Source organism: Tiliqua scincoides, chromosome 2, assembly GCF_035046505.1.
Source record: "Tiliqua scincoides isolate rTilSci1 chromosome 2, rTilSci1.hap2, whole genome shotgun sequence".
Classification (NCBI taxonomy): Eukaryota; Metazoa; Chordata; class Lepidosauria; order Squamata; family Scincidae; genus Tiliqua; species Tiliqua scincoides.
Genome location: NC_089822.1, coordinates 164740744 through 164767848, shown reverse-complemented (window position 1 = coordinate 164767848; position 27105 = coordinate 164740744). Strand labels below are relative to the sequence as shown.

Below are 27105 nucleotides of genomic sequence, written 5' to 3'. Positions count from 1 at the left end.
TGTGAAAGAAGCAGGACAGCTGGCAACAGGAGGGCTGAGTACGGAGGGGAGGGGAGGGAACTGAGAACAGCTGCCTTAGTTTCCTTCCAACAGGAATTGTCAGGCTGCAGCCTATTTGCTCTATGGACTCTAACTCTATGGACTCAGCACAACACGTTTTTTGTTAATCGCCTGAGTCACGGAACGGAACTAACAAGGATAAATAGGTTCTACCTGTACTTCATTTCCAAAAGGCAGGGGTGCACAGAGAAAGACTTCTGGCATCATCATTCAGGCAGGTTCACATGGGAGTAGACAGACCACACTCTGATCTCGAGCCATAAATTGCTCTACAGGTTAAAACACAGCACTTTGTGTTGTGTTTGGCAGTGAGCGAAGTTGCTTAAGAACTGGTGAGATGTGATCCGTTTATGCAAGCCAGGTCAGTGAACCAGCAGTTTATTGGGGACCAAATGAAGTCTCAGACTGGCCTTCAAGAGGCAGGATGTGGGGCTCAGATGTTTTAACACAGCATAGAATTGCACATTAGAAGGAACTGGAAATAAAAGTGATGATCTCACGAATGTGCTATCTTTTTGCATGAACTAGTACAAGAAAGTTTGAATCTGAGAAATGTATAGAAAACATTCAGCAACCCTTAAAAAACAAAAAAATAAAAATAGAGCAACACAAGCTGTTTTACAGAGACTACATTAACCCACAAGAACCACCAGCATCCTGCCATGGTACCAAAGCATCCTGCCATGGTACCTCAGAAGCAATACATGGGACAATATCACTGCACGAGGCTACTAAACCATAATCAGGTTAAGCATACATAAGCATGTGGCAGAGAAAGGAAAGGAGTGATATTCAAGCAACTTCTAGGACAAAATGGTTTTGGAGCTTTTCATGTATAAGGAAATGGCCTAATGTGTCTATAAAAAGAGGACAAAAACCTACCGTGATTGGATGGGGAGCTTCTCTCTCCTTAGCATCACTTCATTATGCCAGAAAATTCCACTTCAATTTCTGGCAACAAAAGGAGACCAAATAAACAGATCAAGGTCACTGTGGCTTACTGCTTTTATCTACTTATTTCTTACATAAACCTGATTGGAAAGTGGGTTAAGATTATAACAATGGAACAGAGCCATAACTATCATGCCACTTAGGGGACACTAGGTCTCCAATTCTTCGTTGACAACCAAACAGCAGCACCAGTCACAGATGGCACCTATAGCAATCACAGATTTTTGTTGTGCAGTGATGTGTGAAGACTACAGAACATGGATCAGAAAGCTGTAGTTTAAAGAAAGTCCAAGAGGCTTTGAAAACATGAGTCATGAGTTCCTGTCATGTACTAAGGGAATCTGTAAGCAAGAGAATCGAAAGGGCAATTGTGTATGAGGTCCCTATTAAGTGCTTGATTCTAGATCAGTGATTCCCAATCTTTTTAGCACCAAGACCCACTTTTCAAAACAACCCTCTTTCGGGACCCATCTAGGTTTAACAAACTTTAAATAAAATTAGATCTAGAAAGAAATATTTATTTAAGTAGTAATAACCAGGAAAAGACCCTCAAACATTTATCTCCCAATATTTTACTCGTGCTTTCAAACAGTAAGAGCTCAGCTCCTTGCACAGCAGCTAGCAGCTATGCAAACTGCAGGAGCTGAGCTCTTTGTCGGGTAATTAGCAACCATTTGATTTCTGAATGGCTTCAGGCAATTAGTTATCCGATCTTTCCATCACCCTTATGTAACTGACCAAAAATCAGGTCGCGACCCACCAACTCAACAGTGGTTTGGGAGCCACTGTTCTAGATCAGGGGAGCTGAAACTTGCACCTGCTGCACACCAGGAATGCACTCCCTGGTGCAACCAGCACTTTTAGTTCTGGAGCGCTGCAGGACTTCATGGCCCCAGATTGGATGACGTGACACTCCCGCCTGTTGCATCTGTGGTGCAATGCCCCTGCTGGCATTGTGCTCAGATTTCTGCAAAGACGCAACTGTCTGGAGCTTCACGTCTGGGACCATGAAGTCCCACGGTGCTCTGGAATGGTAGGCACCAGTCACGGGAGGGTTTGGCTGAACCCCAGATCTGGACCTTGGTCTGGGGTTCGGCCAGCCCTGTTCTAGACGTTTGAGACCCAAGTATCTAAGCCTCTGCCACTGTCTTAAGAAGAGGAAATGATAGCAGAACAGTTTCCAGTATGAGGTTATTCAGTCTCCAATGTAATCCTTTCTAAGCACCATTGGCCAGTCAAGAGGAAAACACAGATGCATCACATGTATATTTCAGTGACTCACTTTCCTATGTTACTATAGTGATGGTTGGGGGGAATACCCCCCCCCCAAGTAGTATTCAATCATTTGAGAAAACCCCAAGAGGAAACATTGGTACATGCCAGCAAGGTTTCCTCAATGACAGCAACAGTGAAAAATACTCTGAGCATCCTCAATGCCACTCCCCCATTTTGGCTTCCCACTTTCCTGACAGGAAGAACATCCCTAGACTGTGCAAAGCAAGAGTTACAAGTTTAGTTTTTTAAATCCCATAATCAGCTTCAGAGGCCAAAAAGGAAGCCTCCAGTGAAAGACAGTAGCTGCATTTCAGGAAATGCATCCTTAACAAAGCCTCTGCTCCTGATGTTATTGTGCAGGTGTGAGAGAGATGCGCTACCTTAGATGCTCTGCAAAGCGAGGCACTGTGGTGCAGAGTCTAAGAGGCTTGGTCAGCTAAGCTTTATGGAGCCAGGCATTCTCCATCAGAAACCTAGTGATATCTTGACCTTACATGGAGCCCATTGCGGCTGCTTCATCAAAGAGTCCTATCAACCTGCCACAATTCTGTATTTTTACAGCAACTATATTCCCACATCAACCACCTTCAGGAGAAGTTATGGATTAACATTGCAGGGAAATTTGTTGCAATTTCCCAGTCTGTTCCTCCTGCTACCACTGCTGTACCCAGTTCCCACCCTCAGCCAAGAACAAACCTGAAAGTTCATCAAACCATGCAGAAAGCCTATGAAATGCTTTTTGACTAATCTGTGCAGTGTTAAAGCAGCTAAGTCAAGAACAAGGTTCTCACAAACATTCAGATTCATGTCTCAGCAACACCAAAGTCTAAACTCTCCCTTCCCATTATAAGAGAACCAATATAGATCATTCAGACCAAGAGAGAATCCATGCTTTCCTCAAAGTCCTCTTCTTTCTGTATTTTCAAGTATGAAATTCCATTAGGAGCTTCTTGCATTATAGGAAGCTGCTTTAAACCGAGTCAGACCATTGGTTCCTCTCTAACTTGGGATTGTCCACGCTGATACACAGTGGCCGTCTAAGGTTTTAAACAGGGGTCTTTCCCAAACCACGTGGAGATGTCAGAGGCTGAATCTGGGACCTTCTGTGTGCAAAGCCGATGCTGTGTCACTGAGCTCAGGTGTCATAGAGCATTAGGCAATGCCAGTTTTAATTTGGCGAGGCCCTAAGCTGTATAACGCGAGGCCCCTTGTTAAAAATTTACATCAAAATTTGCTGCACATGCTGTTTTTAAAAGGTCTACATAATATATATTCAGCACTCACAAAATTTTAAAAGTCCTCCCCCCCAATTCTGTAATTTTTTTTTAGCCCCTGTGGATTGTGACGCCCTGTAGCTTGTTTAGCTTATGCCTAAATCTGGCACTGACATTAGGCCATATTGGAATTAGAATAGATTCACAAGGACTCCTGTACCTCAAACCTGAGCGGAAGTATCAAAAGTCATCTTAACTATGCTGCTGGTCAAAGTTCCAAGAAAACAGACATGGAGGCTTCTTGGGCCCATGGGCAAGATGTCCAGCACAGAAAATGCCTGACCACATGATTAGGAAAATCCAGCCATTTGCAGCTTCTCTGTCCAAATTATCCTTGGGGTTCCCAGAGACAGCTTTCCAGAAGAATACATATAATCATGCTAACTCCCATGTACAGAAGTTATTCTTCTATTTGTATATACATCCTCATGGAAGAATGACAGGAGGGATAGCAATTCCTTGCACTTTCGCCTGGTTAAGGGGCAGAGCATAGATGAAAGTCAAAAATGGCTGCATGTCAAAGCAGAGCCTTAGTTAGCCTGCACATGTATTTTGGCCAGCGAAAAACATAAATAACTGTATAACACATGTGAATGCATGCAGAATCTAAATAAAGCAGGAATATAAGAATAATAAACATAAGAACGATGAACATTGTGGAAGGTTGGAATAAAAAAGGACAAAAGAGGAAAGCATGCAGATGAAACGTGAAATGTGGTTATAACTGAAAAGGGCTGAAAGAGCAAAGCAAAGAAAGTCAAAGTATTCCTGAACTTTTCTTCTCATCGAGTCGGGATGTGTAAGAAACTGCTTCAGCCTGAAGTTCAAGGAGTGCAAGTAGAGCACATTGGTTCTCTGATACAACCAGATGGGTTATATCACATTCAACAAGTTAACACAGGGTGAGAGACAATTCAGAGACTGGGAATCTACTAGGACCAAGTGATCTTTTCCTTTTATCATTGTTTAGATAAAGTGTAATTGGATCTTCAAACACTGAACATTCCACACAAATGTGTATCTGTCAAATATTCCGATTACAGAAAGTTAGAAACCACGGCGAGCTTCCCTTAAGACTTCCTTTTCTCTCTAGTTTTGGTTTACAGCAACTGGGTTTGTCCCTCTTCTGTATGCTCAGCTTTAATGCTAGTAAATGTTTGCATGTATCTGAAAAAGGAGACTTGGTAGACAATTTTCTCCTAACGTAGACAACCCAAAGGTTGTAAAAATGATACAAAAACTTGGACTCTTGAAGCTTGTACAAAGTCTCAGACCCAATTTTGAGTTATTCCAAATGACCAGCGAATAACCAGCATCTTCTATTGTGCAGAAAATGGTGAGATGGGAAGTATGTTGGTCTTCCTATATATGAAAACCAGTAAAAACGGGGCTGGCCCAGATTGTGATGGTCATCTCAAGCAGCAGATTGACAGGTGGGAATCAACTTCTACCTACCTACTTGCCTCCATTCCTCTTCCTCTCTGGATTGAAAGGAAGAGGACACTATGGAAAGGTGGAGGAGAGGAGAGCGGTGGGCTAGAGCGCTCCAGCCTACCACTCTCCTCTCTTCCACACTTCCTCATTCACATTGTTCCCCTCTGCCTTTTCCAATTCAGAGAGCGGAAGGAGTAGAGGCTAGTTAAAAAAACAGACAGCCTCTGACACATCACTTCCGGCAAGAGAAGATCTTGGGCCTGCCCTGAGTGAAAATATCAGAGCTTAATGAACACTCTGAAAAAGCTCAAAACCCTAATCTCCCTGCAGTCTTCCACCCAAGCAGGCTTTCCCAAAACCAATAGTGAGTTACATCATACTGGTATCAACACCACCAGTAGTTAATACTGCAAAGGGCACAATAAGTGCCTAACTAAGCCATTTCTGCCCAACTTTGCAGATACGCAACAGGGATCAAATGTGTATACCTGTGGGCTGGGGAGAAATGGGTTAACCTAGAAATAAAATGATGTGACAGACACAGCAAAGAGCCGTGCTGCCTTACAGAACTAAGATGTGAATAGAGTGACAAAGTTGCCTGCTTTGTAAATCCTGAGTTGTAATTTACAGAGTTGTAAACAGAGGAGACTGTTGCAGAGATTCTCTTCCAACTAAGTTGATTAAAAATACATGTCAAGAAAGAGGGAAGCGACCTCCATGTGGGCTGCAGGCTCTTTTTGTACAGCAGCGCAGAACTGGTGCAGGTTGAACAATTCTCAGAACTGGAGGAATCTGGGGCAGACGGAAGAATCACAATAGTGAGGGGAGGGGACTGAGGCAATATGCTTTTCATACAGGAAAACAAGAAGCAATCAAGGCATGCTCAAATCTAGAACTCTCCTAGAATAGTCACTTAGCACACTCCTTTCAATAGCAAAGGCGAACATGGCAGGAAGGCACAGCAGGGAAAGGGTGCATGTGGGAGGTGGGGGAAGACTTAAACTATTGCTTGGTTGGCGATGATGTTCTAACATTTTACACATCAAGTTCCCTTTTGGATCTCCACTTCTGTTTTTCATTTCCAGTGTGCTGCTCATGGACCAACTGTCTGTTGACAGTAAAATTCTTTCTCAATTGGTTGCCAAGACACACTCCCCATTCATAACTAATTGAAGCCACTGACACGACTGATCTTCTGGTATTCGGCTCTTTTTCCATTTGTTTAGCTTCAGTTCTCTTCTCCTGGTCTGCAGAGGTGAGGTATAAGTTTCTCCATTCTCAGAAATGGATAAGAAGCTCCAATAAAAAGGAAGTTCCAAGAGTCATAACTGGACTCAGAAGGAATCGAGAAATCTGAAGTAGTGTATGAAGTAGCAGTTGGCATCGGAAAGATGCAATCGGTCAGATGGGTATGTTTCGCCACAAAACTACTTGTTAATCTACATGGTAGACTCAAGGCCCAATCCTATGGGCCGTGGCACCAGCGTTCTGCCAGCGCCACCAACCCAGGCTGTCATAAAAGTGCCAAAAGGCACTTTTATGCTGGTACTAACACACCTCTGGCGCTGAGCCTTAGTGCCCGAAGATGTCCCCGAAACCTCCCAGTGACGAGGATGGCTGCCAGTCTGTGGCAAGTCTTTTCAGTACGGGGGAGGGCGGCTAGGTGGACAGAACCGAGTGGGGGAGGAGAGGAGTGGGCTCGGGAAGGGGAGGAGATGGCAGCAGGCTCTGTCTGCCACCATATTCTAACCCCCCTCCCTGGCTGGGAATCCCAATACAGGTCTCCTCAGTTCTGTGCCTGCTCAATAGTGGGCACAGATCCAAGGAGACTCACTGGGACTGCCTGGGTATTATACAGAGTAAGGGGATGTTTGTTCCCTTACTCTGAGGAGACCTGCCACTGCTTCCCTGGCCTCATAGGATTCAGTGGTCACTATTCTGGAACCACTGTAGCTCTGGGTGCTCGGGAAGGATAGGATTGGGTTGCCCATGGACAAGACTAATTTACAATGAAAGCACTCAAAGCTCTGCATACGCAGATTACTTGACACTTAAGGACTTGTTTACACTGCAGCTCACTACAGTTCAAAGAAAACACAATGCTAGTTCTCAAAACCTGTGTAGCTGTTGTACCAAATTCAATCAACTCCTAAACCACTCCAAAAATGAGAAGCGAGGCATCCATGCCAAAAAAGACTAACTTACCACTTTTAGACAGCTGCAAGAGGAGGAAAAAATCTCATCCAAGCCAACTATTTCTATTGAGCAGAGACAGCCCCTGTTTTCTAGTATCTTTCTATTGAGCAGGTACATTGAGCACGTTTTTGACTTTTGTGAAGAGTTTGCAGGATGCTCAACATTGGCAGACCTACATCTTTGAATGCAGGGTTGATATACTCTGTGCTTGAGAAAAAGAACTCAATTCTGCACCTAGATATTTAGTTACAATTTGTATATCAACTCTCCAGTTAAAAGCTCCTCAAAGAGGAGAACTACAACATAAAACAAATGGCAACAGCAGCAGTAACCTCACATAAAAAAGAACAGTCAGCAACTAATTATAGAACAAAAACCTGGTGGAACAGTTTCAAGGCTTGTTTGAAAGGTGCCAAGGAAGTTGCTTGGCAAATCTCATAGAGTACAGAATTCCAGATTTCACACCAAACACAGCAAAATTCTACACGTATAAATCATGTAAAGTATGCAAATTTGCAGAATTTATTCTGCTTCCATCCGTCACAAGAGAGGATGAAAGGGCTGCACAGGACAGTGTAGGTTCACTCCTCTGTTCACTGGAAATCCAGTCTTCACACATGCTTCACTGACTCTCACACCATCGCTTAGTGCAAACAGTGTGTGGTAAATTACTCCATTCTAGCAAAGGATCCAAATACCCTTCCTCAGTTGCTGTGGAAAAGTCCAATGTCTGTCACTCTGTCAGGAGGATCCCAATCTCTTTCAATCATTAACAGCGCGTTGCCTCTTGCAAAAGGTAATCCCTTCCAGCTGTGCTGCTTCTGCTGCTATCCCCGACTGCTACATGGCCATCTACTGTTTTGTCAATAGTCACAACTACACTGCCCCAACTCTTCCCACCTTAGATATCTTCCCCAAAAGGTTTCTTGAACTGACAAGGACATTCACCCTCCACTGAACTCCCACTGGTGCCTAAAACTCCCACGTATTTTCAAGGTAGACTATGCAGGTCAGGAGTTGGCCCAGCATTTTCAGTAAACATTTTCAGTAAACAAACCCTGCACTTCCTTTAAGATTTGCAGGGAACTATTCTGGGGATTCCTCAGTTCACCCTGCAAGAAGGTGCAGCTTGTTCAAATGCCCCAAAGCAGATTATGGGACTTACCGGGGGGGGGGGGTCATTCTTAAAATATAGAAATAGTAAATATGTCCTTAATAACAGCCTCTGAAGAGAATTTTTAAAGCCTGCGTATTTGACTGAAAATAAGTGTGTGAAAGTTCTGCACAGAATTAGTCAGAAAAAGGGAAGGGGAAGAAGAGGGAGAAAAGAGAATTGGGGGGGGGACCAGTTAACCAGGTTGCGGGTTCTAAAGATCCACTCCAATATCCAACTTCCAGGTTACATCTCATTCTGAAAGATTTTAAAAGCTACCATGAATTGATTGCGGGGCAAGTCCTATGAAGATTTAATGGCTGCTAATCCGCGACCTCCAGGTTTTAGAGACAGCCTATCTCAGAATGCCAGATGCTAGGGACTGGCAACAGGATCCAGGTTTCTTGGTGTCTTGGGTGCTCCCAGAGGCACAGGAAGCTGGTCTAGATAGGCCTTATGTCTGATCCAGCAAGGATCTTCTTATGTTCCACAGAATGCACAGTGCACACACTCTCTCTCTCTCTCTCTCTCTCTCTCTCTCTCTCTCTCTCTCTCCTGCATTCCCCTCCACACACTGGTATGCACACATCAGCCACCATCATAAAGGAATGTTACAGATTTCAAGAGCGAAGGCCACATTCTCTGGACCAGTCCCTTTTGTGGCTTTAATTGCCAAGATAGGTAGCAGTCATCAGGGTGTGCCTAATAATTTAAAGGTTTCCACATGTATTGAAGGGATTGTTGTAACCACAACAGGAGTAAACTCAATTAAGACAGTAGTGACAGCCTATCTTTTGAAAAATACAGTTCTTCCAACATCAACAATGAAAAACCATGAGGATTTATGATAAAGATGGCATTTTGTTCAAGGAGATGGGAACAGATGTCATGCAAACAATTTTGCATATCTGATTGATACCAGACCCATTAACAGGTACAGCTAGGAGTTCCTCAAAGCATGGGTTGTGACCACCAGAAAGGGAGAAATTAAGTTGGGTCTCTCTGACAATCTCGGCTAGACTGAAAACCCTGTCACTTCAATCCAAAGATGGTGTGGGGAGATAAGCCAGAAGAAGACATGGAATAGATTGTCAGCTCACAAGCATGCTTACAAATAGGAAGGAACAAACAGGAAAGACTTGAGAAGTGTCAGTATGGGGAACCTTAGTTGCCCTTTATATGAATACCTACTATCAACTGTTTCAGCTGTTACGACTTTGATCCTGTGATTGAAATCTAACATTGAGAAACCATGAGTAAGATTCCTTGATCCTGCTGGGATCTGAAAGCACCACACAACCTATGTCAAAGTATCAGTGTCCTGGTGCTCTGCTTCCCTAACAGTTTCCTTGCCTCTGTGTTACAAAGAAAAAAGAAAACTGGCCTTTTTTAACCTGCAGAATCAGCTGAGGATGAGAGTTCTGAAAAACTATTAATAATCGTGCCTGGCTTGGAGAAGGCCTCTTCAGAAGACCTCTCTTTTGCACATTTTGCAGACCAATACTTCCTCGTCAGGAATATTTTTATAGCTTCTTTCTACACCACCATGCTGTCACCAGACTTAATGTTTTGATGTAGAAAAATCAGGGGACTTCCCCTCCTCCAGACCACTAAGGAATGAAGTAATTTCTCGGTACACTTAAAAATACTTCTTGGAACTTGCCCCCAACACGCATGTTTTGTGTCAGGCTAAAATCCCCCCTCCTCCTGTTTTGCATGGGACACTCTGCTTTCAAAGCCATCTCCCAGAAAGGAAGAAAAAGAGCATCACTACATTTATTTGATTTTCAATGTACGCCACTTTGTGAACCTGTTTATTGAAAAGCAGAATATGAATATTCTTAATATCTTCACTGCAACACTATCACACAGGCTGAGAGTCCAATGCAAGGCATGCCTACTCAAAAGTAAATCCCATTTGAGAAATTGGGGCTTACTCCTAGGTCAGCACGGCTAGGATTGCAGCCCAAGTCAAGTAACTTGTACTGCATATAGCCACAGGTTATGGCAGATGAAATAGACAATCACACCAGCATAGACACCAGTATAGTGGCCAACACTTAAACTTGCTCCACATTATAGCTTTTACAGAAGGGAGGACCTTCTCTGTGGTGTCAGCCATGCTTTGAAATAGTACTAAGCCACGTTTTCGTTGCACTATGGTAATTAAATCCTGACTATTTAGGAAAGTGTCTGGTACTTGCTAAGGGCGATTTGATTTAGTTTTTCTTTACTGCCAAAATGCTTTGAACATTTTCAAGGCCTGTGGCAACAGCAACCCAGCTGTTTGGGCAAAGCCCTTGCCTCAAAGAATGCCGTGCTTCTGCGGGTTGGGGCACCTGCTGTCCAGATGCTGCAAACCCTGGCACCCACACAGCAGCAGGCACCTCTCTCAGGACAATTGTCACTTACTTGCTTCCATAATCCTTTACCCATCCTCTCTATAAGTCTCCTGCAAAAGAACTAGCAGCTTGGTTGTGTTTTTTTTTGGTTGGCAACCTTCAGTCTCGAAAGACTATGGTATAAGCCTACAGCACCTGGTATTCCCATGCAGTCTCCCATCCAAGTACTAACCAGGCCTGACCCTGCTTAGCTTCTGAGATCAGATAGGATCAGGCATGTACAGGGTAACAGTAGCTTGAAGCATAGATTAAGAGTAGCACTGCAACAGAAATCATAAAAGATGAAATAGCCTGCTCTACAAGGAAACAGGGTCTGCAAGGGGGAAGAGGTTCTATCCAGCCAGTGGATACACACCGAATTGTTCCCATTATTGCGATTTGACCGTTCTTGGAGGACAGCAGCAATTCTGCTATAATACATTTCTTTTCAAGGGCTCAGGCCCTTCAAAATATCCATGCCACCCAGCATTTATATCTGCACAGGTGTGAAGCTTTACTCGTATAGCCAAGGCCAGCCCATCCATGAGGCCAACTGAAGTGGTCACTTCAGGCAACATGCTGGCAGAGGTGCCCACTTCTGTCCATTCGCTCACCTCCAATGATCCTCCTCCTCCTCCTCCCATTCCCTGTATTGGAAAAGGTAGAGGGAGTCAAGGTATGAAGGAAAGGAGAATGGTGGGCTAGGGTGTTGGAGAAGCAGAGGCTGGCATATCACTAGGTGAGAGGGGCAACATTTGGCACGCTACCCAAGGGTCCAAGAGATCTTGGGCCAGCCTGTTCATAGCCTTGTTTCTATCATCAACATCCAGATCTCTTGATCTTGAACTTCTAAAAGACAGCTGAAAAGTCTACAGTTTGACCTATGGCTCATATACAACTCATATTCTGCCTCAAACCTACTTGCCGGATAGTGATTTCCCCCACCCCAACCCTGCAAAAGAGGATGACCTAGTTCAGCTACTAATGATACAGGAAATGCAATTCTGACAACATCCAGGAATGAACCTGGACCAGCTTGCCATTCCCAACACTATGTGAACACTACCAAATGGGGCATGAGAAAGATCTATTGAGTTTCAAGGAAGTTTGACTTGCAGCATTTTATGCCATGGTCATGGGTTGTTTTTATTTAATTTCAAGAACATATTTTAGCTGATACCACAGCAACAGAAGCACAGTATGAACATTATCTGATTATCAAGGGGAAGGGATGGATAAAGTGACTTTTACTACAATCAGGCTTTAATCACAGATTAAAGGTTATCGCTTTGTGCAGACCTGACATACACTCAACCACAACCTTAATATCAACTCCTGGGAAGCATTTAATCTCAAACATACACACGATCACTACCAGTCTGGAAACTGGGATGGTAGTTCTGGCTGATTCCATCCAAGGCCTGGGGAACCAGACAGGGGAGGCTGTCCTGGAAAAACTTCCCTCCTAGAAGAATGGAGAGTCCCAAAATCCCAGGGGGACCCCCATAAAGCGGGACAGTAGAGAAAGCTGGTGGTCAGGGAAGAGAGTGCAACCAGCTCCCTCTTGAGTGAACTGAGACAGGCAAGTTAAGAAAATAAAGAGTTTTATTTTGTTAAAAGAATGAAGATAACCCAAAGGAAAAGCAAAAACAAACCACTTAAGAATGCACAGAATGAGAGTTCAGGCAGTTGAGTTAGAGCAGCAGTTCTTAAATTTTTCAGTTCCTGGAGCCCTTTACACTCAACTGAGTCTTGAAGAACCCCACTGGCAAATGTGGAGTCTCAAGGAGCCCCAGAACACCAGTGCATGAGCAGGGTGGTGCAGCACCAAGCAGATGGCATCCATTTATAGTGTACTTGTGGAACCCCTGAAGGGTTCCCTGCTAACTGGGTAAGAGGCACTTTTTCAAGTAGGTGCTCCTCTTTTTAGCAGGGGGAGAGTAACTGGCCCACCTCACCCCAGCAGCGTCTTTTCTAGTGGCTGTCTGCTGGTGTTCTTTTGCATCTTTTTAGATTGTGAACCCTTTTGGGACAGGGAGCCATTAGTTATTTGATTTTTCACTGTAAACCGCTTTGTGAACTTTAGTTGAAAAGCGGTATATAAATACTGTTAATACTTAATTAATACTCTGAGAAATGCTGGGTTACAGCAAAAGATAGCACAGAGGTTAAAAGGCAAGATTAAAAAAAACACTAATGTGGCTTACTGGGTATTGTCCCTATCTTAAGTACTTGTAGTAGTCCTGGATCTTGGTACTTACACTCACACCTGGTCAAACGGACAGGCATCCCCTTGCCAATGCACATAACGCTTGGATAAGTGACCAAGGCAAATGCATGAAAGATGCTGCTTTTTATAGCCTGTGGATATTTACCATGTTTTAACTATGGGGTTAGACAATAGGGAGTGTCACCTGAGCCCTGGACTTCCCTGCTCTTCCAAATCAGATGAGTTTCACAGTTCAATGAGCTGGCTGAATGCCAAGGTCTTTATAATCAATCTGCTTGCCTTCCTTCCTTCCTGAACACAACAGGGGGGGAAAGGGCTACTGCTTCCAAATGATTCAGCAGTCTCTTTAGGAAGATGAGGCATCAGAAGAGTCTCCTTACAGTGAGAAAGGGCAAGAATAGATGGAAAACAAGGGGGGGATCAGGGATTTTCACCATGCCCCTTTAGCTCCAAGCACAGTCACTGGCTGCCTTCCTACTGAGACTCCTGTAACAAATCAACTGTGAATCATAAATAACCTTCAGAAGGTCAGGTAGCAAAGAACTAATGGTTAGGATGGTCTACTGGGAAGGTGCGTCAGTTTGCACCCTAGCAAAAGAGGAAGAACCTCCAAACAGGAACAGAAAAACAACTTATTGCAAGGTATGATGAGATATTACTGAAAGCTCAACATGATCTGGCAAACATGTCCAAAGAAAGCCCTTCTTCAGAAGCACTTTCTGCAACAGCGACTGTAGTTCCACTATGAAAAGTTCACTGTTGCAAGCAGTGTATCTGAAGAACGCGTTGGACTTTCAATAACATCTCTTTGCACTTGAATGGAGATCCTTGTTTTTTTGTTTCTGTAGTGCAGCGGTTCTCAAACTTTTAGAACCGGGACCCACTTTTTAGAATGAGAATCTGTCGGGACCCACCAGAAGTGATGCCGTGACCAGAAGTGACATCATCAAGCAGGAAAGTGTTTAACTACTTCCACTTACCCAGTAGTAACTCCCATTTACTATAATTGTTAAAACATATATATAGTCGCCTGTTAAAAGTATAGATTTGTAATATTTCCAAATGCAGTCACATGCCATGGTAGCACCAAGTCTATTAAAAATAAAATATTGAAATGAATGGGGACCCACCTGAAATTGGTTTGCGACCCACTTAGTGGATCCTAACCCACAGTTTGAGAAACACTGCCGTAAGCCTCAGCTTACACACTAGCCTGGTGCAAAGGAGTTGGGTGACTCCCATGTATATTTCTGCAGCATTCAGTACTAGAAACAGATGAGATCATTGGAAGTGGGTTCCAATTGTTATTTTTAGTCATTCTGAGACTTGGGGAGCCCATGGATGCCACTACAGGGCTCCCCATACCCACCAGGAGTCCAGTGCTGCCTGGCAAAGGTGTGATCCCGGTGATTGCGTCACTGCAGGGCACTCCCCTTAAGGGGGAATTGCCTTGCTTCTGGTTCTCCAGTAGCGTATGAAGATCATTTGGCACGTACAGTCCATAAATTTTTGACACTCCATATGACAAAAATTAACCTGGACTGAAAGTCTGGGTGGAAGACCAGGTCTACTTGCCCAGCAAACCTTGGCCAAAGAGGTCAAAGTTCAACCTGGAGCCCAGGTCTACCCACCTGAAAAAGGTAGCTCCAGAGGGCAGTCAGAATGGGAGCTCAGATCTACCAAGTGGGTAGAACTGGGCTCCAAGTCCAAGCAGGAGTCCAGGTTTAGCCACCCTGCAAACCTCAGCCACAGAGCCACACGTTCAACTGAAAGTCCAGGTCTACCTGCCTGGTTGACCTGGGCTCTGAAGTTAAGATAGTGCTTATGCCCCTTCCCCCAATACAAATTCTGAATCCATCCCTTACTCAGCGACATACTGCCCTTGCATCTGGAGGTTCAATGTAGCTATTGTGGTTAATAACCACTGATGGACTATAGTCCACTATCAATGTTTAGAATTCACTAAAAGTCATCTAGGCCAGTGTACAACACCCAACCTTCCCACCAATGGCATCACAAGGGTTGGTATCACCTGGTCTGATAACTCATGATGTCACCCCCATTATCCCCATTTTACTATACAGCAGTACAGGTTTCCCAGCCAATCAGTAACCAACAAAAAAGTGGCCAACTTGATGATACTCACACAACTGAATAGGAGTTCTAGTATTAGCTCCAATGCATGGAAAAGGGAGCTGAAACATAACAACATCTTATTGGTTCCATGCTGTGTCATAATAACACCTCATTAGCTCTTAGAACACTCAGACTCATTGGTCAGTTTTGAATTAAGGAAATCTACTTTTTGTGGCATAAGGCAGCTGTGTTTCTATTTTCTGGTTATTTGGCTATAGCTTTAGATAGAACAAAGATTTCAATGTAGTTTTTCACTGCATTCTGTTGTAAATTATGCATCAAATGGTATATGATGGTATTATTCCTAAAAACCACAATTTCCACCATTTTGGTCACTAGTGGTGTCACCTCCCTGTAGTTTGGCACCCTAGGTCACATGGCTCCCTCAGCCCCCCCCCCATTTGTATGCCAGTGGTCCTAACTCACTAGTTCAGGAACCACTGGTCCCCGAACATGTGCACCCAGGCAAATTTCTGAGTTTGCCTGCTGCTAGCCTGTTGCTGTGCAATTTTTTTTAAGGAACGTGAGCCAAGAAAAAGCATCTCTTACTGATGACATCTTCTGCCATAAGATATATTCCAGAGCTCCACTCCCCCTTGACTACACCCCTCAATGTGCCAAAAATATTTACCTTTTAAAGCTCCTCAACCTCCTTAAACTGTGCTTCACACAGAACCAAACTGTGCAAGACCAAATCTAGAAGACTGGTGGATGCTCCAGAACTATGTAATGCTTAAATATACTGGCATGCTAAAAGTTAGCCATGAGCTCTCTTGAGATTCAAAAAGATTTGGCCAACTTGTCCATGCCACAGAAGGGGCTGGGCCACTTACACAGTAAAATGGCATTGTTCTGGTTTATTCTTCCTCTGCAGTAGATATCCTGCAAATTCTGCCCTCCCACACTCACAGTATGTCCACTACAAGTGTGAGCATGTGCCATAGCTTAGTACCCCAACATCTAGCATGTGCTTTCAATGGAGAAAAGAGTAGCTCACATGGATTTTTATGGCACACTCTGTTAAATCAAACTGCAGACCCTCCTACATGGATAACCTCTCTTCTGCCTCACAGACCATCATCAGAAATGTAAACAAAATTTCTATTCAGAAAAACATGAGTGATTTACACACACACACAGCCTCAAAGTTTCATGAATACAGATGGCCAAAAACAATAGGATAAAGAAAATGCCACAATATAAGAGCCTTCCATTTGCACAGAAGGTTCCAGAACAGTCTGAATAGAGAGAAGAATACTGGTGACTTGGAAAACTTGCTCAAGTACATAAGTCTAAGCAACCAAGTTTTTAAAATAATAAGGCAGTTTTTAAATGATGGCCAAGAGCTAGAATTATGCCAGGGGCTTACACTAGTCCAGGGGAGTGTTTGGCTTTACTTTGTTAAACAGCTGGCTTTACCACCACCCCCTTTCCCACAAGCCAAATATAACAAACTGCAGCTTCTCTCAGTTTCAAAAGCAGTTTGTCATACACCACGTGGCAACAGAAAAAAAACAAGTCCTCCTGAGCACATGGAAGTAGTTTTACGGTTCTTTGGAAATGTGGCCCATTTTTCTACACCCAAGTTTGGAGAAAGGTAACAAGATACTGTACAAGATACTGCAAGATTTAAAGAACTTTCAGAGATCCCACTCTCTGTCATGAATGCTAGTTGAAAAAATCTGCAGCTGCCTTGTATGCCAAGCAAGACCACACCTTTGCATGCCAATCCTACCCAACTCTCCAGTGCTGATACAGCTAAGCCAATGGGGCATGTGCTGCATCTTGAGATGGGGTGGCACTCATGGAGGTCTTCTCATGGTAAGGGAGCATTTGTTGCCTTATCTCAGCACTGCATTGCAGATGCATCAGTGCAGGAAAGTTGGGTCAGATTGGGCCCTTAATGAGCAGCAAAGCTGCTACAATGGAAGTGAGAGAGGATAAGCTCACTGTTAGATCTCTGGAGCAGTGGTGGACAAACATTTTGGCAGTAGGGCCACATCATCTCTCTGACAAGGTGTTGGGAATTTAAAAAAAATTACATTTCAAATTTGGATAAATTTACATAAATGGAGAGAACTCATATGAATGAATTTTACTGAGCTTATTTATAATACACATGAGATCTATAACTCAGCCTGCAGCTCACATCTGATGGTCACAACCAGCAGTCATGGGCCAGCACAGACTCCAACACTCTCTAATGGGCCAGAGACTCATTGGAGACTAGGGGCTCCTTGGGGGCCGGGACCCCTGAGGATCACAAATGGCCCCGAGCCACGGTTTGCCCACCCCTGCTCTACAGCTTCAGCGCCACTTCAGCCTTCACAGATGGCATGTGTGCATGCAGCAAATGCATGCTTTCAACCAATGTGCATCACACAGAAAGGTTTGCTAAGGGATCAGGTCAGCCTCTGAGAGAAACACACAACCCCAATATCCTTTCTAACATAAATGTGGTGTTATGACTGAGTCGTTCATGTGCTCCACCCACTCACAGGGGTATCATGATTGGTCTTGTTCTCAAGACACTAAGTACTCAAGCTGCAAAATGAGGGGTTCAAATGAAAGTTAACTCTCTCATTCTCACGGCTGCATACAACTCAGGTCTCCACTCAGGGGTGTAGCAGAGGGGGAGCAGAACTCCGGGACTTCTCTTGTAGTCAAAGTGCTCATGTACTGCCTTTGAAACCAAAGTCCTTAGCGGAGAAGCTAAGCTGCCTTTCAAGGGAGGTTAGAGGAGAAACAGCATCAAGCTTAGCAGGAGGCAAACTAAGACATTCTTCTGGGAGATTCTTCTAGGGGCACAAATCATGTCTAGGCCACTATCCTTCTGAGAGGCTGTGTAAGAGGAGACAACACAGAGCTTATGTTTAATTAAGGCTACAATCCTATGCAAACCCTATGCAAACCTGGGAGAACGCCCTAGTCTGAACACAGTGGAACTTACTATCACAGATACACAGGCAAACTCTCTACTGTATAGCTATGAGATATTTTAATTTCATTTTTCAATTTTTGTACATTTGTTTTAAAACTGTTACAACCCACTCAAAGGGTTTGGGATGAAAGGAGCTAGATCTTTAAATGAAACACAACAAGTTTCAAAGTAGGGATGAGCATAGGGGAAAAAGGATATTCCAGGCCAGGAGTGTCAAACTCATTTCATACAATGAGCCGAATAACATTCATGGTACCTGCTGAGGGCTGGAAGTGACAGCATTAAGCAGATGATGGCCAGAAATAAGCACTTTGTTCTCACTTGGAAACTCATTAGCAGCAAATGATAAAAAAGAAAATGTGCCAATCTTGTTCATAATTGTAAGACATGAAAGAACCCAATTATAAGGGGGGTGGATAAATTACTTCTGGGGGCTACATCTGGCCTGCAGGCCTTGTGTTTGACACCCCTAGGAAATTTAAAGTTGTGGTTACTGCTGCATAGTCTTATTGAGATGTGGCGATGGAAGGGGTCAGCTTCACTACACTGCTGCCTCCACTCCAAAAGAATGTGGTGTCTCTTTCTCACCTCCCACATTCCTATCAAAAGAAGAACCTTTACACCTCCTTTGCAAGCACCCACCATTTATGAACAATGTTATGCTGTTTGGAAAACAATGTAGATTCTGGCCTCTAAAGACATACATCTAGTTAAGGCATAAGGAAATAAACACACAATTGTGATTCAAGTTCTGCTTGCAGCAGATATCAGCAGGCACTGAAAACACTTCTGCTTTTCGTTTTATTGACTAGAGAGCAGGAAGAAGGAAATGAGAGAAATGTAGTTTCAATATAAATGTGAAGAAATTTTGCTGCTACCTGATAAACATGCAGCAGGGAGGAAGAGGAGAACCAACATCATATATTTGTGACACAATAGTACTAGAGCTTTGCGGTCTCTTTGTTGCAGATTCTAATATGTAGGATGAGAAGAGCATAGAGAAACGTTGCAAGATTTACAGACTTCACAGGTTTCCCATGTCAACGAGGCAAAATTGTGCAGGGCTTGCTCCGAAGTGTGCGTGGATTTGCAGGTGCAGCCTTACAGCCCAAGTCACCATAACTCCCTGTACAGCAATGAAGTGATGCCAGTGTGGTGTGTGCTGCATCCCACAGGGAAGTTTTGGCCACTGGAGGCCTCTTTGGGGCAAGGAACATTGGTTCCCTTTGTCCCAGGGAAGGCCCCTGCCAGTCCAATGGACATGCACCAGCAATCTCATTGGCATAAGTCCATGTGGGCTTATGGAAGTGGATTGAGCCCAGGAAGAGGGCTTGGATTCAGCAGATGCTGCCGCCACTGAACCAACCCCCTTCCCAGTCCTGATAGACCTTCCTCTTGACCCCCACTGCCACCCATTCTGTCCACTCCCTGTGCATTCCCACCTGTGGCAGCAGGCCCCTGGAGTCTACTGCCACAGAGTTAGAGGCTCACCAATTCTGGCAGCAGCCAGCCCAAATGCTTCGGTCTGTCACCTTTTGGAACTGCCAGAAAGTGCCTAGCACCATTGCAACACTTGTTCCAGTGCACTAGGCGCTGTTAGGATTGGGCCCTTATTTTGTCTGCTTAATCCTGCAGCTCAAGGAGAGGGATCAGATGAGTCAGCAGCGTTGGAAGAGATGAATGAGGAGAATACCTCTCCTCTCCTCCCATGCAAGCTATGCTTTAGAATGGCCTGGTTGCCCCTTCCAAATTGTGGCTGCCAAATTTTGAGACACAGAATGGCTGTAGCATGAAACAGGTGGGTAAATGAGAGGTGGGTCTCCAACTTTTCTGTTTAGGCAAGGGAGTTGTCAGAAGAGAGGCCCAAAGGAACTAAGTTTTGCATCAGAGAGCAACACAATGGTAAGATCTTCCTTCAGATGGACAATCATTAACACTGTAGTTAATATGGTAAAGACTTTGTTGTGCCTTATGAAGGTATATTGTGATTTTTAAATATTTTGTCACTTGAAAATATTTGACTTTTCTGCCTGGTAACAGGCCTCCAAGGAAGCCAACAAATAAAAAGCTTACAGCCCAATTCTATCCAGTGATGGCATCCATCACTCCATCCAGGGACCAGGCCAGTCAGGAGAAGTGAAATACTTACTTTACCTTCCTGGCTGCCACATGGGCTCTGATGGGACTCCTCAGATCTACACCTGGTTGGCATAGCTCAGAAGAGCCAGCTGGGGGCTTGTCCAGTCTGGAATGGGAGTTCAGGATGCAACAGATACCACCATCACTACGATCCATCCTGTCTTGCACTGCCTCACCCTGAGCTGCCCATCCATCAGCAGAACCCCATGTGGTCTGCACCACAATGCCAGAGGCATACAACAATGGTGGGGCCCTTGATTCACCAGGGTATCTGGCAGTATGCCAGCACAACCGCACAAGTAGGATCGGACCATTACTGTACAAAAAACATGAGGGTTTTGATGTCCACAGACACCTCACCCTTAGATATTGCTGCTCAGGTCAAGACCATGGAAGGAAATCTCTACCTCCCTGAAATGTGCTACCCAGCAACAGCAGAAGGTGATTTGTCCTCAAGGGGTGGGGCACCTACACCCCTGGACTGCTGGATAAGCTGCAGCTTCTGGTTCTTCATACAGGTTCAGGTGATGATGAAGGTGTGGATGGAGGTGGAAAATTATGCAAGAGTTATTTATTTATTTATTAGATTATATTCTGTTCCCTAGCCCTCAGATGCTACTCTAAAAATGGGAGCAACCCACCCACTACTGTGTTTAAGGCAGTATATTAAAATAAGTAACACTCATCTAGACAATGCTCATCATAAGCTTATCCAGATCAACTTTGAATGAAGGAGGTTTCTATTACCATGATCATTCTGGGGAGGATACTTGTAAATTTCATTCTCCTGAAGTGTCAGCCTACCTTCTGCCCTCAGACTACAGTACTTTCATTTAGGGAGTGATATGCACACTTGTTTTTCCTCCTGTTACACATTCTCTTTTTGTACCTTACAGGGAAATGAGAACAACCTGCCAAAAATAAGAAGATTAATTCCTGTTTGCCATAATCAGAACTGAAAGTAAAATATACCGAATTTCATCCAATCATGAACCTTGAGCACACTCTTCTCATTCCCTACTTGTTGAACTGGACACAATCAGCAAGAAACTTTGTGTGAGCATCAGGCTTCCATGAGGATATCAGAACCATTGGGAGGCAAAAATGCAGAACTAATGTCACAAAGGACAGTTGGCAGCTGGGCTCTTTGCCACCATACAATTGATCTAGAAACTGTCTCATTATGAAAATTGTGTTGCAGGCACATTCCCCTCAGAGTTCTCATTTCTTAATGAAAGCTCCATTTTTAGCTACTACAGAAACTCACCTTCTGCATTACTGAGCTTCCCAGTGCCTCTGTAGTAATTGAAACTAGAGATGGAATGAAAAGGGACAGATAGAACCTGGTCATATCCAGTGTATGTAATACTGGACAAAGGCTTCAGGGTCCTCTTTTAAAGGAACAACTCTGATTGCGTGGATCGCAAGTCAGTTTTTATGCTGACAAAATTCACATTTTCCTCACAAACCATCAAACTAAGAAACCAATATTAAAGCTTTCTCCCACCCCCATTGCTGTGATAGTTTGCATTGTGCCATTTACCGCAGGCACTCATCTATAAGTCGACCCCATAGATAGGTCGAGGGCAAGTTTTGAGCCAACAACCATGGAATTTTCTATGACCCTCGGATAAGTCTGGGGTTAAACTTAGGGAGGTGTCTGACTATAGTTTTGTCTGATTTTACCCAAGGCCAGATCCTGAAAAATAACCTACCACTAATTGTTACCTAAGAACTGTAGTCTCTAATTTATTAAAAACACAGTAAAGATCATAAGATACATTTTTATTCTTTTTTAAATTCTGGTCTTCACCACCTTTTTGTAAACACTATCAGAGTAAGTGCACTGTAAACAACATACCAGTGGTTCCCAACCTGGTATTCCTGTACTCCCAGGGACACTCAACAGGACCTTTAGGGGTACTTGAAAAAGAATGGAATAATGGCAGAAAAAGGCAGGTCGTGCTCCAGAATGCACAGCCTGGAAGGGAGGTAGCTAGTTGGCTGTGAAAGCCCCACCAATAGCTAGTTTTTGGTCATCAATTCATCTATGAACCAGTGATTGAAAATCATCACAGTAAAAAAGCTGAAACATAATATAGAAGGTGATCAATCACCCAGAATTTCTCAGCACACTTCTGGTGCAAAACAGTGCAAAGGCAGAGTCTTCTGTTCTTCAAACAGATGAAAAAAAAATGTGATGAATACATGAAGTCTGGGCTTTCATATGGAGCAGATGAGGGCTTGTCTTACTAACTACAAACATTTTGCTAATAGGAAGGGTACAATTTATGGAAATGGGCTGCCAAGGGATATGCCAGTGAAAAAGGTTGAACCATGAATCAAAGACACCTTTAAGGTGTCTGGTGTGTTAAGCCAGAAGCTCTACATACAACATATAACCCATAACTGGGAGTGTGCAATTCAATTCACAGCAGAGAGAGGCAGCTGCATGTATTTGCAACCCTTTTCACTCAGAAGTAGACCCACTGCTTTCCATGGGTGTTATTCTGAAGTAATGGTGCACTGAATTGTAGCCTGGGAAGGAGGGTCCCATCCTGGCGGTTCCAAAAACAGACCTGTTTTGCAAGCAGGAGACTAAAAGGTTAACTTTGGCTGGAATTTCCCAGTTGCCGTAGAAAGGTTCTCTGTCCTGCCTGCCTAATGCTTGAGAAACTTGGCGCCTGTCTGCCCTTGAGAAACCAAACTGTTCAGAATTGAAAGGCTCTGCCCCCTGATTGACCTGGCTTTGCCCCTGATAAGGCAAAGTGAGAATTGGAGCTTGATTACTTGGCAAAAATTTCACATACTATACATGAGTATCTACGGTAAATCTGTGACTGGAGTTTGTTTTGACGTTCATTGCACTTCATATTAATAGACTCAAAGATACTGATGGACCTGTTGTGGGCATCATATTCCCGAACTAGACTAATTAATAGCAAAAGCAAGGTAAGCCAGAGTAAGCAAGTCTCTCCACTTTACTAAAAAGAAAAAAACAAATCAGTTTTATAAGGCCCCTCATCATACCTCCATGAATAAGAATTATTAAGAATATTTACATACCGCTTTTCAACAATAGTAAGCATTAAGCTCTTCTATCTTTTTATAATATTTATGATGACTTTCCAATACAGCTGGAATCCCTTTTGAATTTAATAGCTGACCCATTTACAGCCTGCCCTCACCCTTTGGAAGCAGAGCTGGTTTCTAAACCAAGTGCCCCAGTCAGATGCATGCTCATTCAGAAGTTAGCCTCAGAGTTCAGCAGGGTCACACCTGGATAATGAAGTACTGTAGATACTCACCTATAAGTTGAGAAATTTCTGCCAATAAATCAAGTGTAAATCATTTCCTCACCTTATCTGCAAGTCACTCAGAGGTCAGGGCTACTCAGGCAGGCACAGAAGCCCAGAGGAATGCAAGAACACAATGCAGAGATAATATAATAGAGGATGTTTGGCTTGATCTTAGCCAGAAGGCTGAGAGTTAGTCTCCAAGTCAACCAGAGTATTAATCTCTGCAAGCTGCAGCCAAAGTTAACCATAACTCCTTCCTCCTGAGAAAACTGTAAGCCAGGGCTCAAGGCTTCCATTTAAATCAAGCAATCCTTGTTCTCTGGCAGGATCACACCCAACCCTTGTGCACTACTTTGCAAATGTTTGGCAGAGGTATGGTTTTAAAAATACCAGGATGTAATCCTCATTTCCATCTGAAACAAAGTCCAAGACTACAATTCAGTGCACCATTACTTAGGAATAACGCCCATGGAAAGCAATGGGTCTACTTCTGAGTAAATAAGATTGCAGCTATGAGCAGCTGTTCATGCTCACAGTCATTCCTTGTTGCTTGTCTCTCTACTGTGAGTTGAATTGCACACTCCCAGTTATGTGTTATATAGAGAGCCTCTTGCTTAACACACAAGGCACCTTAAAGAAGGATTTGATTAATAGTTCTACTGGTATGTTGTTTACAGTGGACTTACTCTGATAGTGTTGACAAAAAGGTTGTGAAGACCAGAATGTTAAACGTTAATGAATAAAAATGCATCTTATGATCTTTTACGATATTTTTAATAAATTAGAAACTGTACAGTTATTAGCTAACAATTATTGGTAGGTTATTTTTCAGGATCTGGTCTTGGGTAAAATCAGATAAAATTATAATCAGAGACCCCCTAAACCCCACCCCGACTTATCTGAGGGTCATAGAAAAGTCAGTGTTTTTGCTCAAACCCTGCCCTCAACTTACCAGTATCTGTTAGATGGCCTTGGGTGCGGGTGTCTGTGGTGAGTGGCTGTGATGACCCCAGAAAGTGCTGGGCAAACTGTGTCATCTGCAGTACAGAGCAAGCAAGATTGTTTCTTGCTCACAAACTAACAAATATACATTGAAGAGTGGGAAAAATGTATCTACCAGAAGTCAGACCTCACAAAAGATATATCTGTGATGGGGGGAGAACAAAACAAAAAAAGAATTTCCCCTCCAATTCCGCTAAAACCATCCTCCCCACCACAAACATTCTTCTGAGGCCCTTGTATCAAGGTCAGCATCTGCGGAGAATTAATGTGATCTCTACGCAGAGCAGTTGCAGCCCCAAAACAAGGAAGGTCTGTATGACATTTCACAACTTTTTAAGCAAGAGCAAACAAAGCTGGCACTACAGAGAGAAGTTGGCTACTACAATCACCAGTGCAGCACCTCTCTGTACTTTTGCCACAATACAATAACCTCATTCATGAGCCTGAGTTCCACATTAATCTTCATCACAAGTGCATTGGAAAAACCAGATAACCTTGCAGCAAAAAAAAGAGGATGAGAAACCTAGGAACATCCCCACATGTTGAACTGCTCCCCACAACTGATCCCATTTGCCATATTACGGTATTGAGAAGGCGGCAAGAAAAATGAAAAGCCATTTTGTTATTGGTCTTAACATACTTCTCCAACCCATTCTAAGAGCCCACTTGGGGACTTTTGCCAACACATGGATGAATTTCCATGGGGGCATACTCCTCCCCCCAAAATAAATTAACAATTGCACAATTGTGGTTATGGTTCTTAAGTACACACACTGGAAGTTCCCAACAACTTCTTGATGCGTGTAATGGAAGGGAACAGTGCCAAAGAGATAGGCAGCCACCATGTATCTGTATGAGGGGGGAGGAGTGCAGTCTCCTCCTTTCCCCATTAAGATTTCTTTCCAACAGAAGAAGCAATAGATGAAGCAGGCTTCTAAATCCAAAGTCGACATTTTATGATCTCCATTTGTTTTCATTTCAGCATCAGCTTCCACATTTAGTTTATTAAAAAAAAAAAGGAAATACATTCCACACCCCAAACTGAGCTGACAACATACCGAAAAAAAAATGCTACAAATGGAAAGCAAAAACTGTCAGCAGAGCCTGCAGACTCTAGTCAGGTTCGGGTGCAGCCTTCAGTTCTGAAGAAGCACAGACTGGGGCACTGGAGAAGAAAATGCAGCTTGCAGGGAAGTGTGTGTTCTACCTGAGTTGGAGGTGGGTCTGCTGCACTATCCTACCAAACTCCTAGCGAGTCTCTACCCTGATCAGCAATACCTGCCTGCCACACACTCTGCACTGCAAGAGAAGAATTCTGGTCACAGAATCCGACATTTCTTCGCACACCATTTGAATTTCCCGGCAGCACAGAATGACTCTTCTCCCCAAACACCGAGGCGGAGAACTGAGCAAGCGGGACGTGGGTCCCGTCCGTGAAATGGGCACAGCAGCAGGGCGTGCGGTTGGGACTCTCTGCGGCCACCACCGGCCCCTTCGCCAGTCTCTCCCAGCCTGGCTGCTCGGAGCTCAGAGCCCATGCCGGGGGGACGGGGCTTGGGGACAGAGGAGCGCCTGCTCCAGCCACCCCGGGGTGCCCTGCCTGGGGGTCCTCTCTGCGCGCGGGGCATCTGCCTGCCCGCCCCCCTCCAGCGCCAGCCGAGCATCTTGGCCAGGACACTGTGGTCCCGAGAAGACCCTCCCCGCCCAAGCGCAGCCCGGCTTGGCTCCCGCTCCGCTCCGGCCCCTTCCCTCCCGGAGGCTGCGATGCGCTACAGACCTGCTGGCCACCTCCTGCCTGCGTGCGGCATTCCCAGCCCATCCTGCGCGCCAGGCGGGCTTCAAGTGCGGCGCGCCCCGGCTCCCGGGCTCTCCATCGGTGCCTGCGAAGCTGCAGCTGCCCCGGAGGGGCGGGAGCGCGGGAGGGAAGCCCGCCCGGGCACGCCCCCTCGCCGGCGGCGGGCGGGGGACCTGGCCGCACTGGAAGCTCATTGAGTGCGCGCCAGGAGAGGGAGGGCGGCCCAACAGGTCCCCTGCCCGCTTCCTTCCCCTCTTGCTCCGCCCCAGCCTCTCGGATCGCCTCGAGAAGACCTGCTCAGAAGTGGGCCCCACTGGACTCAGCTGGGCTGAAGGCTGCAATCCTATTCATACTTACCTGGGAGTAAACCCCAATGACTATAGTGGGACTGACTTCTGAGTGAACATGAATAGCATGGGGCTCGAATCCTCCGTAAGTGTGCGCCTGTCTGCAGCCTCAGAGCCCAATCCTATGCGCACCTACTCAGAAGTAAGCCCTACTATGGTCAATCGGGCTTACTCCCAGGAAAGTGTGGATAGGATTGCAGCCTTAAACAGGAATACAGGACAGTGCACTGTGTCCCTATACATCCATACCAGTGGTTCCCAAACTATTTAGCACTGGGACCCACATTTTAAAATGACGCTCTATCGGGACCCATCCGGTTTTAACAGACTTTTAAAAAAGGAGATCTAGAAAGAAATATACGTGTGTGTGTGTGTGTGTGTGTGTGTGTGTGTATTATATATAATACACACACACACACACACACACACACACACACACACACACACACACGTATAGATAGGATTGGATTAGGATAGGATTGGGCCCTGAGG

The 27105-nt window shown here is 44.5% G+C and overlaps 1 protein-coding gene and 1 pseudogene across 1 annotated transcript in view; both read right to left on the bottom strand.

The window, feature by feature from the left end:
- PIK3R5 (phosphoinositide-3-kinase regulatory subunit 5) overlaps positions 1-26342 on the bottom strand; it is a 69104-nt gene extending 42762 nt beyond the window's left edge. Inside the window, exon 1 of the mRNA XM_066614003.1 lies at positions 26249-26342. The gene's annotated coding sequence lies outside the window, so the exon portion shown is untranslated. The remainder of the gene's footprint in view (positions 1-26248) is intronic.
- On the bottom strand, positions 10869-10988 carry LOC136643374 (5S ribosomal RNA; annotated as a pseudogene).
- Positions 26343-27105: the final 763 nt, after the last annotated feature.